At 41.7% G+C, this 15,842-nt stretch overlaps 1 long non-coding RNA gene across 1 annotated transcript in view; it reads right to left on the bottom strand.

The window, feature by feature from the left end:
- The window catches only part of LOC142300916 (uncharacterized), a 54,590-nt gene that overhangs the window by 19,655 nt on the left and 19,093 nt on the right, over positions 1–15,842 (bottom strand). The window contains exon 2 of the long non-coding RNA XR_012752682.1: positions 14,046–14,098. This is a non-coding gene — a long non-coding RNA (uncharacterized LOC142300916). The remainder of the gene's footprint in view (positions 1–14,045; positions 14,099–15,842) is intronic.

Below are 15,842 nucleotides of genomic sequence, written 5' to 3'. Positions count from 1 at the left end.
TCGTCGGTTGCATCCTCCTCCACCGCCTCTGTTGACCTCCTCGAGTGCCTGACTGGGGGTTGACAGTAGGTGGGATCTAGAACTTCATCATCAATTGTTGTGTTTGCACTCCCCTCCCCCTCAGACCGAGCCTCTTCTTGCCCTGACCGAATATTTAAGTTGTCATCCCAATCGGGTATCTGCGTCTCATCTTCATCAGTATGTTCCTCATTGTCTATAACTACAGGTGTTACAGTTTGTGACAAAGGGTCAACATTATGCTCAGAAACTTGTTCCTCACGGCCTGAATCCGAGTCACAAAGGTTCTGGGCATCACTGCAGACCATTTCCTGTTCTGTACTCACTGTAGCTTGGGAGCAGACCTCTGATTCCCAGGCTATAGTGTGACTGAACAGCTCTGCAGACTCAGCCATCTCAGTTCCACCATACTGTGCAGGGCTGATGGAGACTTCAGAGCTGGGAGAAATCAAGTGTGATTGGGATGACAACTCAGAGGACTGGTGTTTTTTGGATGCGGTACTTGAAGTGGCTGAGAGGGCACTTGTTGGACCACTTGAGATCCATTCAAGCATTTTCCTTTTTTGCCCATCATCTAACTTTCTTCCTGTTGTTCGTGTCCGTAAAAAAGGGAGCACATCGGATTGTCCACGGTAAGTAGTAGACATCTTACTTTTGCTGGTAGATGGTCTATCTTCAGCAGATGATAATGGAGCTTTGCCACCTTCCCCACAGACAAAACCTTTTTTGCCTTTTCCACCACGCCTCTTCCCCTTTCCACCAGCATCTGTCATTTTGCCACTCATGTTGATTGCGACAAGATTGTGGACTGAAAATGTGGTAGTAAAAATTGAGAGGTGGTGAAGATTGCAGTGGTGGTCTAGCTTTATTAACAGCAGAATAATAAAGAATAAATATCCCTGACAATGCAACTACGGCCCTTAAACTGGCAGCAAAAAATGCTACTATAATGGCTTAGTTATGAGTTGGAGTGTGCAACGCAGGCAGATGCGCTCTGCAAATGTCTTGGCACTAGTGGGACTATAGCAAAGTCCAATAGCCACGTATAGGATGCCACTAGGTACACTGAGTGTTTGCTAGTATAATGGCTTAGTTATGAGTTGGAGTGTGCAACGCAGGCAGATGCGCTCTGCAAATGTCTTTGCACTAGTGGGACTATAGCAAAGTCCAAAAGCCACGTATAGGATGCCACTAAGTACACTGAGTGTTTGCTAGTATAATGGCTTAGTTATGAGTTGGAGTGTGCAACGCAGGCAGATGCGCTCTGCAAATGTCTTTGCACTAGTGGGACTATAGCAAAGTCCAATAGCCACGTATAGGATGCCACTAGGTACACTGAGTGTTTGCTAGTATAATGGCTTAGTTATGAGTTGGAGCGTGCAACGCAGGCAGATGCGCTCTGAAAATGTCTTTGCACTAGTGGGACTATAGCAAAGTCCAATAGCCATGTATAGGATGCCACTAGGTACACTGAGTGTTTGCTAGTATAATGGCTTAGTTATGAGTTGGAGTGTGCAACGCAGGCAGATGCGCTCTGCAAATGTCTTTGCACTAGTGGGACTATAGCAAAGTCCAATAGCCACGTATAGGATGCCACTAGGTACACTGAGTGTTTGCTAGTATAATGGCTTAGTTATGAGTTGGAGTGTGCAACGCAGGCAGATGCGCTCTGCAAATGTCTTTGCACTAGTGGGACTATAGCAAAGTCCAATAGCCACGTATAGGATGCCACTAGGTACACTGAGTGTTTGCTAGTATAATGGCTTAGTTATGAGTTGGAGTGTGCAACGCAGGCAGATGCGCTCTGCAAATGTCTTGGCACTAGTGGGACTATAGCAAAGTCCAATAGCCACGTATAGGATGCCACTAGGTACACTGAGTGTTTGCTAGTAAAATTGCTTAGTTTAAAAAAGTTGGAGTGTGCAATGCAGGCAGACGTGCTCTGCAAATGTCTTTGCACTAGTGGGACTATAGCAAAGTCCAATAGCCACGTATAGGATGCCACTAGGTACACTGAGTGTTTGCTAGTATAATGGCTTAGTTATGAGTTGGAGTGTGCAACGCAGGCAGATGCGCTCTGAAAATGTCTTTGCACTAGTGGGACTATAGCAAAGTCCAATAGCCACGTATAGGATGCCACTAGGTACACTGAGTGTTTGCTAGTATAATGGCTTAGTTATGAGTTGGAGTGTGCAACGCAGGCAGATGCGCTCTGAAAATGTCTTTGCACTAGTGGGACTATAGCAAAGTCCAATAGCCGCGTATAGGATGCCACTAGGTACACTGAGTGTTTGCTAGTATAATGGCTTAGTTATGAGTTGGAGTGTGCAACGCAGGCAGATGCGCTCTGCAAATGTCTTTGCACTAGTGGGACTATAGCAAAGTCCAATAGCCACGTATAGGATGCCACTAGGTACACTGAGTGTTTGCTAGTATAATGGCTTAGTTATGAGTTGGAGTGTGCAACGCAGGCAGATGCGCTCTGCAAATGTCTTTGCACTAGTGGGACTATAGCAAAGTCCAATAGCCACGTATAGGATGCCACTAGGTACACTGAGTGTTTGCTAGCATAATGGCTTAGTTATGAGTTGGAGTGTGCAACGCAGGCAGATGCGCTCTGCAAATGTCTTTGCACTAGTGGGACTATAGCAAAGTCCAATAGCCACGTATAGGATGCCACTAGGTACACTGAGTGTTTGCTAGTATAATGGCTTAGTTATGAGTTGGAGTGTGCAACGCAGGCAGATGCGCTCTGAAAATGTCTTTGCACTAGTGGGACTATAGCAAAGTCCAATAGCCACGTATAGGATGCCACTAGGTACACTGAGTGTTTGCTAGTATAATGGCTTAGTTATGAGTTGGAGTGTGCAACGCAGGCAGATGCGCTCTGCAAATGTCTTTGCACTAGTGGGACTATAGCAAAGTACAATAGCCACGTATAGGATGCCACTAGGTACACTGAGTGTTTGCTAGTATAATGGCTTAGTTATGAGTTGGAGTGTGCAATGCAGGCAGATGCGCTCTGCAAATGTCTTTGCACTAGTGGGACTATAGCAAAGTCCAATAGCCACGTATAGGATGCCACTAGGTACACTGAGTGTTTGCTAGTATAATGGCTTAGTTATGAGTTGGAGTGTGCAACGCAGGCAGATGCGCTCTGCAAATGTCTTGGCACTAGTGGGACTATAGCAAAGTCCAATAGCCACGTATAGGATGCCACTAGGTACACTGAGTGTTTGCTAGTATAATGGCTTAGTTATGAGTTGGAGTGTGCAACGCAGGCAGATGCGCTCTGCAAATGTCTTGGCACTAGTGGGACTATAGCAAAGTCCAATAGCCACGTTTAGGATGCCACTAGGTACACTGAGTGTTTGCTAGTATAATGGCTTAGTTATGAGTTGGAGTGTGCAACGCAGGCAGATGCGCTCTGCAAATGTCTTGGCACTAGTGGGACTATAGCAAAGTCCAATAGCCACGTATAGGATGCCACTAGGTACACTGAGTGTTTGCTAGTATAATGGCTTAGTTATGAGTTGGAGTGTGCAACGCAGGCAGATGCGCTCTGCAAATGTCTTGGCACTAGTGGGACTATAGCAAAGTCCAATAGCCACGTATAGGATGCCACTAGGTACACTGAGTGTTTGCTAGTATAATGGCTTAGTTATGAGTTGGAGTGTGCAACGCAGGCAGATACGCTCTGCAAATGTCTTGGCACTAGTGGGACTATAGCAAAGTCCAATAGCCATGTATAGGATGCCACTAGGTACACTGAGTGTTTGCTAGTAAAATTGCTTAGTTTAAAAAAGTTGGAGTGTGCAATGCAGGCAGACGTGCTCTGCAAATGTCTTTGCACTAGTGGGACTATAGCAAAGTCCAATAGCCACGTTTAGGATGCCACTAGGTACACTGAGTGTTTGCTATTATAATGGCTTAGTTATAATGAGTTGGAGTGTGCAGAGGACAAGAGGGTACAGTGGCAGGATTGTGGTGCTCTGGGTAGAGGAATGGAAGCCTGCCTTTCTATTCCCTCCTAATGGTGAAATGCAGGGAGGAAATCCCTGACCTTGGCTACACAGACGCTGTTGCTGTTTTCAGGACCTGTCACTTATGGCTCTCTGACCCTGCCGGTTTGAGCCCTTAAAAGGACTGCTATAAAGTGCTCTCCCTAAGCTGTCTAACGCTGTGTATGCAGCGCATACAGCTGTATCGGCTATAGGACTCAGGAGGACGGAGCTGCGACAGTGATGTCTGACACCAAAGACGCAGAAGGCAGATAGTGGCGTCCTGGAAGAAAATGTCCGGTTTTATAATGCAGGGACATGTGACATGGACATCCTATCACACATGCCGTTGCTTCTCTGGCTCAAAGTCCACTTAGCTGTGTGTGTGTCTGGGATTGGCTGACATGCTGGCCCGCCCCACAAGACGCGCGCGCTTAGGGAAGGAAGACAAGAAAAAAAAAAAAAAATGGCGATCGCCATTATACAAACAGCAGTGATCTGAAGGCGCTGTTCCCGCACAGTATACACTGAAATGTCATAATAGTGTGATTCACAGAGTGACTTACACTATTACAGCAGAAACCAAGCTAGGATTTAGCTGTTTTTTTGCTGCTAGAACCGTTCTCGAACGTTTCTAGAACTATCGAGCTTTTGCAAAAAGCTCGAGTTCTAGTTCGATCTAGAACATGCCCCAAAATCACTCGAGCCTAGAACTGGAGAACCACGAACCACGAACCGCGCTCAACTCTACTCACCACATCCAGCAACACCGATTTCTTCTCGCCAGCAGAATCCCGAGAGGCTATGCAGTGGAGCACAAAAACCTGCCGCAATGCTAGCTTACAGAACCTGCGAACACGTGACTTCCATCCATCATTCCCTGCGTCCGGAAGCATTCTTTAACACTGGATGTGATGAATGAGTGAGTGAGTGAGTCTGTGATCTAATGCGTGTATGATCTGCTGTTTGTGTGTCAGCAAGAAGCAGGGAGAGACAGCTTTCAGCACCCACTGAAGATCACATGGAGGACCTGGGAGCCACGCAGACATCCAGGTCTGGTAAGTATGAGCCTGCTTTTTTGGGGGTAAACTTACCCCCAACCATGTTTCTCCAAGAATAAGACCTCCTCCAAAAATAAGCCCTAGTGCTTTTTTGAGGGTCATAAAAAGTACAAGACAGTGTCTTATGTTTGGAAAAACACAGTATATGGTAAAACTTATGGTTTCTTTTAAAAGTAAAACTTGTCCTGCAAAAAACAAGCCCTCATCTAGCAAGATTAACAAAAAAAAAAAGTTACAGCTCTCGGAAGAAGGGAAGCAGATGAAAAAAAAAAAATGGAAAATCGCCTGGGGATGAAGGAGTTAAACATACTACATGTGGAATGGGTTCTTAGAGGAAGGTAATACCCCTTTATTTTAACTGCTTCAGGCTTCAAAAGCCATCGACTAGCAAAAAGAAGTGATCCACCTACTCTTTAAGGGGCTTTCACTTGGAATCCTCCTTTATCTTAAAACAAAAAAAACATGCTGTTGGTAAAACTTCCATAAGGCTGGACTCACACAAGCGTATGAAAAAATGGTCCCATTCTCATTTGCGAGAGTAGGATGATTTTTTTCTCACTTGTCATCCATGTGCTTCCAGTGTGCTCTCAGTATGCTGTCAGTGTGCAATCCGTTTTTTTCTCAGCAGCTGTTACTCATTTACAGTCATGTACAGGAGCATTTACAGTGTTCTGTGATACATGATAGGATTGCATTTAGAGAAGCGGATGTCACTAGGATGGTCCGTGTGACATTTGTTTTTTCCTTGCACCCATTGTCTTGCTTTGGCGATTCTCGGACGTTTTACGGATGAAAACGCAGCATGCTGCTACTTCTCTCGCATCTAGAATCTGGATGCGAGAAAAGCTGACCAACAGCTCTCCCTCTTTGACTAACATTGGTCAGAGTACAATGCAAGATTTTCTCACATTGCACTCATCCGATTTTCACGCTCGTGTGAGCGCACCCTAAGAAGGACTGCAACGATGACACAAGGAAAACACAGCAAACATTGTCTTAAAGCGTCTTCTGCTTAAAAAACTATATTAGTTGTTTTAGCGTCTTTAAGATGCCATGTGCACATTTCCTTAAAAGGTTTTGTTCATTTTTTCTTTGCATAGGAGAAGCTTTATTATCATGGCATACAATGGATATAACATTTTTATTGCTCATTTTTCAGAACTCAATTCACAACACAGATAACAATAGTAGAAATGAATAAAATTTCAGGACTGGAAACTTTTCAGAGCAGAAGCTTCAGTATCTAATGCACGACAGATATTTGCTGTAATCAGGTGTATTGTTATCATCTCTTCCTTATTCTGTGTAATGTTTAGGTGAATTACGTTGTTATATGCTAAGCCGCTCTGCCTCTTTATTAATACACTGTACGCCTCCAATTACAAAGAAAACACATGTAGTAATTTTTCTTATACTTTTAACACAATTTTTAACTGATTAAATTAATTTATGAGAACCGCTATTTGCCAATGTCTGAAAATCTACAAATGTATTTAAATAATTGATGCCACTAGGAAAATTTGTTTCAAAACCAATTATGTTCGTCTACACAGACATTATAGTTGAGTTCTTCCACCGTGACAATTATTCTATCTGAAAGTCGCTGTGTATCTGAAACCAGACGACCATAGAAGATGTTATTTTGCTGTGATTTTAATTACGCTGCTTTAGAAATAGTTTGTGTTTCTTTTTTTGCCAAAGGCAGATCTATTGTGAAAAATGCAACTCTGACTTTCTGCTACATTTGATTTTGTGCTTCGCACGTGACAGGAAATCTTATTTTCTTGCTAGACTCCTCTAGGGCAATGTTACCAATCATATACAGTACATTGGAAAGGGAAGGATTCTGATATTATCTGTTTGAGTAACAATGTAAAGTTAGAAATTCTTAAGAAAATTTGCATTTCAGTTCCTGATATTATAGTGTATAATATTTTATAGTCAAAGGGGGAAAAAAAAGAAGAGGGGGTGACTTTGAATCTGAAGCTAAGGAATTTTAAATTCATAAACCATGTAAGATAAATACAAATAATGGTATTGTAATGAGATTCATTTATATACAGTAGTTAAAGCAGACAAGCAAAATCAAATACTCAAGAACAAATTAAAGAGATAATCCAACTTATTCTTTAGAATTCTTTAGATAGTACCAAGCAAATGTGAGAAATAGGTAAGCCACGAATGACACCAATAATAAAATTAATGTCTGTTCAGTTAAGAAGTTACCCAGGTATACTGAGCATTTGTTAGAGAGAGAAAATTACATAATCATGATAAGTTATTTACAAGAGATGAATCACATATACAGTGCGTGTGGAAAATATTCAGACCCCCTATGCATTTTTCACTCTGTTTCATTGCAGCCATTTGGTAAATTCAAAAAAGTTATTTTTTTTTTATTAATGTACACTCTGCACCCCATCTTGACTAACAAAAACCAGAAATGTAGAAATTTTTGCAAATTTATTAACCACTTAACGACCACGGGCCGTAAAATTACGTCCTAGCGGTCATAATGTTACTGCCCGCGGTCTGCTGGCGGCAGCATGCCGCGATTGGCACACATCTCAGCTAATTTTCACAGCTGAGATGTGTGCCTGCTAGGCACGAGCAGAATCGTTATCTGCTCGTGCCGTTTAACCCCTTAAAAGGCGCTGTCAATATGTGACAGCGCCATTATAAGCGCGATCGCGGTAAACTTTTACTTACCGCCCGATACCGATACCGGAAGTCACGTGACGCGATCACGTGACTTCTGTTAGTTGTCATGGTAGCACAGGGTCATGTGATGACTCCTGTACTACACATGAATTGCTCTCACTTTCGCTGTGCTAGCGGCACAGCAAAAGAGAAAGAGAGCGTATCTGCTGTTTACAGCTGTATAGCTGTGATCAGCAGATAGTGCAGAACGATCGGATTGCTGATTGCAATAGCCCCCTAGGGGGACTAGGAAAATAAAAAAAAAAGTTAAAAAAAAAGTTTTAAAAAATTAAAAAAAAAACAAAAAAAACCTAAAAGTTCAAATCACCCCCATTCGCCCCATTGAAAATTAAAGGGTTAAAACAATAAAAAATATACACACATTGGTATCGCGGCGTTCAGAAACACCCGATCTATCAAAATATAAAATCAATTAATCTGATCAGTATACGGCATAACGGCAAAAAAATTCCAAACGCCAAATCGATGTTTTTTTGTCGCCACAACTTTTGCGCAAAATGCTATAAGAGGCGATCAAAACGTAGCATCTGCGCAAAAATGGTACCGTTAAAAACGTCAGCTCGAGACGCAAAAAATAAGCTGTAACTGAGCCATAAATCCAGAAAAATGAGAACGCTACGGGTCACGGAATATGGCGTAAAACGTGCGCCACTTTTTTCGGTCAAACTTCCGATTTTTTTTTTTCACCCCTTTTATAAAAGTAAACCTATACATGTTTGGTGTCTACGAACTCGCACTGACCTGAGGCAACACACACCCACACATCAGTTTTAAAATATAGTGAACACAGTGAATAAAATATCTCAAAAACAATAGTGCTATCGCACTTTTTTTGCAATTTTTCTGCATTTGGAATTTTTTTGCCATTTTTCAGTACACTATATGGTAAAACTTATGGGTTCATTTAAAAGTACAGCTTGTTCTGCAAAAAATGAGCCCTCACATGACCATATTGACTAAAATATAAAAAACTTATGTCTCAGAAAAAGAATGGAGAAAAAAAAAAACGGAAAGCGAAAAATCGGCCGGTCGTGAAGGGGTTAAACAAGAAAAACGGAAATATCACACGGTCATAAGTATTCAGACTCTTTGCTCAGTATTGAATAGAAGCATCCATTTGAGCTAGTACATGAATCTTCTTGGGAATGAAGCAGCAAGTTTTTTACACCTGGATTTGGAGATTATCTGCCATTCTTCCTTGCAGATCCTCTCCAGGGTTGGCTGAGTACTTAGGGTCATTGTCTTATTGGAAGGTGAAGCTTCGGCCAAGTCTGAGGACCAGAGCACTCTGGAAGTGGTTTTCCTCCTGGATATCTCTGTACTTGGCCGCATTCATCTTTCCTTCAATTGCAACCAGTCATCCTGTACCTGCAGCTGAGAAACAGCATCAATCATCATAGCATGATGCTGTCACCACCATTTTTCACTGTTGGGATTGTATTGGGCAGGTGATGAGCAGTGCCTGGTTTTCTCCACACATACAGCTTAGAATTATCACCAAAAGATTCTATCTTCATCTCATCAGACCGTAAATTCTTATTTCTCATAGTGTGGGAGTCCTTCATGTGTTTTTTTGCAAACTCTATGCAGGCTTTCATATGTCTTGTACTGAGGAGAGGCTTCCATTGGGCCACTCTGCTGAAAAAGGCCTGACTGGTGCAGGGCTGCAGTGATAGTTGACTTTGTGGAACTTTCTCCCATCTCCCTACTGCATCTCTGGAGCTCAGCCACAGGGATCTTGTGGTTCTTCTTTACCTCTCTCACCAAAGCTTTTCTCCTACGATTGCTCAGTTTGGCAGGACAGCCAGGTCTAGGAAGAGTTCTGGTGGTCCCAAACTTCTTACATTTAAGGATTATGGAGACCATTGTGCTCTTAGGAGCCTTGAGTACTGCAGAAATTCTTTTGTAACCTTGGCCAGATCTGTGCCTCGCCACATTTCTGTCTCTAAACTCCTTGGGCAGTTCCATTGACCTCATGATTCTTATTTGGTCTGGCATACACTGTGAGCTGTGAGGTCTTAAATAGACAGGGGTGTGCCTTTCCAATTCAAGTCCTATCAGTTTAATTAAACACAGCAGGACTCTAATGAAGGAGTAGAACCATCTCAAGGAAGATCACAAGGAAAGCATGTGACTTAAATTTGAGCGTCTGAGCAAAGGGTCTGAATACTTATGACCATGTGATATATCAGGTTTTCTTGTTTAATAAATTTAAAAAAATTCTAAATTTCTGTTTTTTCTGTCATAATAGGGGGGAAAGTGTACATTAATGAGAAAAAAAAATTAACTGTTTTGAATTTACCAAATGGCTGCAATGAAACAAAGAATGAAAAATGTAAAGGGGTCTGAATACTTTCCGTACCCACTGTAGGATAGACAGTGATATTACCCCAATATATAATATAATCTAATGAGCGGGAGTACAGCAACTACACCAAGGTGCAGATTAACCAGGCCCGCTCCTCTGATAAGCACTTCACTGTCACTATACAATGTATAAAGAAAGCTGTGGTGTGGGCAGGGTTAGCTACCTGAGCTCTTATACATGTTACATCTAAGAACTCTGTTATTGTGTTGCTATTGCTGTACTCAGTAAACTAAGTGATACACAGTGAAATCATGGTCTCTGCCTACCCCATGTTGTTCTCAGATGAGGTAGCAAAAACTTGGTGACAGATTCCCTTTAGTGACAAAGACAAAAAGTCCTATAAACTGACATTTCAGCAATTAGATTAGAATTAATTCTTGTAGTTGTCCTATATCCCAATTACTCAAAAAATCCTCTGTAGAAGAACGCATTGGGATTAGTGATGGGTGGACTCACAGATAAACAGGACCGGCAGACCTAACCAGATTAAAAAATAATCCGGTTGCAGGCCAGATATCGGTCCCCATAAAAGTATATGGGAACCAGAATCCGGAGATTAAAAATGGTGATAGAAAGGATAGGTGGATAGGAGCAAGGGGGCTGTACTTACCGAATCTCCGGCACGGCTGTAACTGCAGAGTAGTTCATTAAAGTATGTAATATAAATAATGTATTTAAATAATTAAAAAAATAAATCCACATGCAATTCCTCCTATTTTGATACACAGCCAAGAAAAGTGCACGGCTTGGGGGCTGCAGCCAGTAGCTGTATGCTTTATCTGTGCTGGGTATCATAATATGGGGGGACCCTACTCCAGTTTTTTTATTTATTTATTTTACTGTATAATTGACCCACAGACAGGGTCTGTGATTCGAAGCATCAGATACGTTGTCACTCAGCGTGGGGGTGCTTCTGACTGCAACCAGTCACAGACACCAGTGGGAAAGCAGTGCATATTCAATGAAGATAATGAGTGGCCCCCGGAAGTGAATGAGCTGCTGCAAGAGCAGTTACAGTCAGGTTGGCGACTCAGTAAATATAGCGCGCTTACATAATTTTTTTTATTCTTTATTTTTCCTTTTCTTTTATTTCCTGAGTTGCCGGATCCAGATTAATGCCTGAAAGTCCGGGCTCATGCCTAGCACTCAGGTACGTTTGAAACGAGCTGATCCAGACTTCTGTAGTACAGGTCTGCCCAAACTGGGATAGGATTATTTATTTTTGTGTAGTATGTTTTTTAGTCCCTGGGATGCCATGGTTTAGAAGACCATGATTTACCTGAAGAGATACATAGTCATTCCTTGTTCTTCGATGACATAGGGCTGGAGGAGATGGAGAATATTATTTTTGTGCAAACTCTGTTGCTAGCTCTGCAAGCCATGACAGTAGGGCCACTTGCAGTGGTAGTAGTCCCCTGAGTCAATGCAAATCTCAAAGTTGGAATCAGTACTGGAGACAAGGACCTCAGGCTTTTTCCCACAATGAAGTAACTGTCAGTCAAATCAGGCAAGTGGATGATGATGATGATGATGATAATGATAATGATGCTGATGATAAAGATGATTCTGAGGTGAACAGAACCTGGGAACCAGACACTGGTATTGAGGAGATTGATTTTATCATCAGTGGAAGAGGTCATTGGCCTCCGCATTACATAGCACAGGCAAAAACAACATTGAGAGCAAAATCTGCTTGTTCTGTGGTATGTTCTGGAGCTGTGCTGAAACCGATAGTGGTGGTAGCGAGTATTGATGAGTGAGCATGGTTGGCACTGCTCGATAGTTGAAAGAGCATCCGGTGCTCAGGCATACTCGTTGCTTAGCTGAGTATGGTAAGTGCTTGAGCGCCATGCTCGAGTCCCTGCCCTGCATGTTTTGTGGCTGTTTTTCAGCCATTAAACATGCTGTGATTTCCTGCAAATCACAGTAATACCATAGCCATGTTGACTACTGGCATTACAGTGACTGGCCAGCTGCAGTGGATCACCAGGTCTTATATGAGACCTGGAGGTTCGATGCTTGGCACACTTATGTCTGGAAGCAATTCAGGGAGAGTTGATGTAGGGAGAGCTTAGAGTAGAGCAGGTATATAGGAAGCTTTTTAAACATAAACCCTTTAATGCCTTTGATGTTGCACTAAATGATGTTTTTAGCCTTGTTTAATTTAATAAACACATAAATAATTTAACAAATCAGTGTGGGGTCAACCCTATTTTTGATAACAAGCCAAGATAAAACAGACAACCTCTCTATTACTAATCCCTGGACTTGGTGGTAGCAGACATTACATAGGTGACCTCAACACCCCAAAATATTACCCCAATTGCCATTGCACCAGGGTAATCAGGAGGAGACGGGCAGAGTGTCAAAATTTGCACATTCAATGGGATGCGTCACTTCTGGGGTGGCTTTGGGCTGATATTTTTTGGCAGGGATGGGCCAAATAACCATGGGCCTTCCCAGCTTGATAATATTAGCCCCAGCTGTTTGCTTTACTTTGGCTGGTTATCAAAAATGGTGGACTACAGATTTTTTTTTTTAAAGTAATTATTTATTTAGTTCCCAGCAATGACCTGAAAGTTGGAGATGTGTCCAGGCAACTTCCCCATGACTTCCATTTTACTTGTTACTCAAATCAAGCCTGGCCGAGCATCCAACCTCCTCAATTTGAGTAACGAGCACTTCAGCATTTTAGTGCCCACTTGACACTATTCACCACAATTGATGCTATACCACCTGGATTGCGTTACCTTTTGCAAAATAATTGCCTGCACACAGGCACAATGAAAAACACTTAACTAACATTATTTATTTTACAAAAAAAACATCTAAGTCAAGTTTGAGCCCAAAATGCATAATTTTTTCCACAACAAAAATACAATTTTCTTTCACCAAACCAACAATTTGACAAATATCAAGGTAGTAGCACCAAATACAAATAACCTGATGGTCCAGTGTCATGCTGTACAAAGGGCTAGTAAGACGTAGTACAGCATAATTCTCCACTAGGTGGCAGCAGAGTAGTGAAGGAGAGACACACTGTAACAGAAAGGCAGCTGAAGTACAGCAGAGTAACGGCAGCAGGCAGTTAACAGGCGAACCACCAATGGGCAATAGAGTAGTCAAACAGTCAGAGTCTAGCCAGCAAAGTTGAGTCACTGTAAAGGAAGAATCAAAACCAAGTTAAAGAACAGAACCAAGTCAGAAGCCGGGAGAAATACAAACAACAGACAGGAGCGGAAAGTCACAGACTGAGACAGACTGATGGACAGGGAAGAGTACAGGTCAGGGCACGGTAACAAGGGGTCAGATCAAACAGGAATTCTCACCAGAGCCAGTCACAGGCTGCAGAGCAAAACTATAACCAGCACCAGGATGCAATTGCAGAGACCAGGTATAGTGTCTTCTGAAACCAGAAAAAGGCTGATGGGAGTTAACCCCTGACATGACCAGGCCGGGTCTGGGAAACTCTGGAGTGGAGAATCCTGGTCCTGGATCATGACATCCAGATGTTTTATCCACCATTGCAACAAACTGATGCACATCAGCAAACAGAGTTGCACTGCCTGAACAGCCAGCTTCAGTCTTCTCTGCTCTGTGTTGTTTCTCTAGCAAATACTCTGAGCTCCAATCTCATGGACTTTAAGATCAACAGATTTTGGGATTATTTTGTGGACTTTTATTGGTTGTAATGTGATGGACTGCTCTCCTCCAATCTGGAGGCCAAGGCGGCTCTAGGTTTCTGGACTTAGCTATTTGAAACCTGGGTAGGGTGCTACTCCCCCTCTCCTTGGCTGCCATCAACATAATTGGTGCCATTAATTTCCCTGTAGAATTATTCATGTTTTGATGAAGTACATTTTTTGATGTGCTTACCTCTGTAGACCTGTGATATATTGTTTGATGTTTCCACTGTTTAAACTTTGCAGCTGCAAAATAAAAAGTTGAACAAAAAAGATCAACAGATTGGAGCAATGATAAGACAGTGGCAAGAACTGGCCCAGTTTTAGATGGAGGTTCTGTCGTGTTCAGCCTCCAGTGTAATGTCAGAGTGTGTGTACAGCACGGCCGGTGGCTTTTTCACATTACTGCATGTTTTAGCATTCTGAAAGTTTTCCAGCATATACACCCTAACCAGTCCAGCATCTATCACCAATCCGGTGGACATGTGATAAACGCATTTGCCTGAAATATGTGAAAGTTTATGGAAATGTAGTGTGATATAACTCTCACTGACAAACACTATTAACTTAACCTGTACATGAAAACTTGTAATTTCTTGGACAATATATGCAATCTATTATAGAGAATTTAAGTTGAAGGCAGCCCAGATGAACTCAGTTTAGGAGGCATTTAATGATTGCTATTGCTCCCTTTTGTTTAGTGTTGTGCATGATAGATTTCTTGTAAATTATGAACATTTAAACTTTTTCCTTTCCATTTTAAGGAGAATAAAGACAATATTTATTTTAAAAAGTCAAAGTCTCTAGTCTTCAGATATGTAAGTAATAAAATATAGGGAAAGGACGGTGACAGATTGGTAGAATATGAAGCAGTAGTTTGTTTTCTGTCCTTTATTTAATATTTCAATAGCACATTCATTTGTCCTCTCTTCTCCCTTCCACTTGTCTCAAGCTTTACAGATAATTTGGTCCTAATATGATAAAAAGCTTTAGAGATAACCACCACTTAACCTTCCCTCTGTATCTCAGTGAATATGATTTAACTGAAAGTCCAATACATTTCTGCCTTTATACATTTGTGAAATCACAAACAATGCAATCTGCATTTACAAAGAAAACAGAAAGCTATAAGAAAAGAAGCCATCTACATGGTTTGTTGAGCTGATTTATAAACATTAGGCAGCTTAGTAAATCATAATATGATAGAATCAGACATAACCTGGGACAAGAAACACAAGGAGACATTTTTATTTATAATCACTCGCTGCTTCCAGCATCAATGTTATCATGTTAGATTATGCCATAATCTACAGCATAATGCAGCAATGTTCAAGGTACAATTACCAATTATTCACTCTGGAGACTGTCAGGAAACTGTTGAAGGGCATTATTGAATAGCAAGAAAATGATTATTTCTATTGTACTGCAGCCATTCTACACAAGCAAACTGTGCTTCACTCAAAGAGTTCTGCACTTTCTCTTAAAGTCTACATTTGTAGCTGGGATAAGTTTGGCAATGTACAGAAGTCGGGATAAATATGTTATTTGGCTGAGACCCTTAATATAGCTCTATGTGTTATGTCCTAAGGCTAAGTTCACATGTATGATAGTCATCTGAAATAGATCCATTTTGAAAAGAATAAAATCAAATGGCGATTTAAGAGATTTCTTTCTTTATCAGCTTTGCACATCTCCAGTCAGAATTTTTTCCCATTCTTCTTTGCACACTAGCTCTAGCTCAATGAGATTGGATGGAGGCGTTGGTGAACAGAAAATTTCAAGTCTTGTCAGAGATTCCCATTAGGATTTATGTCTGGATTGTGACTGGGCCATTCATGCACATGAATTTGCTTTGATCTAAACTAGCCATTATAGCTCTGGCAGAATATTTAGGGGTATTGCCTGCTGGAAGGTGAATCTGCACCTCAAGTCTTTAGCAGCCTCTAACAGATTTTCCTATAAGATTGCCCTGTAATTAATTCCATCTTTC

The sequence above is a fragment of the Anomaloglossus baeobatrachus genome, chromosome 1, assembly GCF_048569485.1.
Source record: "Anomaloglossus baeobatrachus isolate aAnoBae1 chromosome 1, aAnoBae1.hap1, whole genome shotgun sequence".
NCBI lineage: Eukaryota > Metazoa > Chordata > Amphibia > Anura > Aromobatidae > Anomaloglossus > Anomaloglossus baeobatrachus.
The sequence above is the reverse complement of the archived record's forward strand: the minus strand, read 5'-3'. Positions and strand labels throughout refer to the sequence as shown.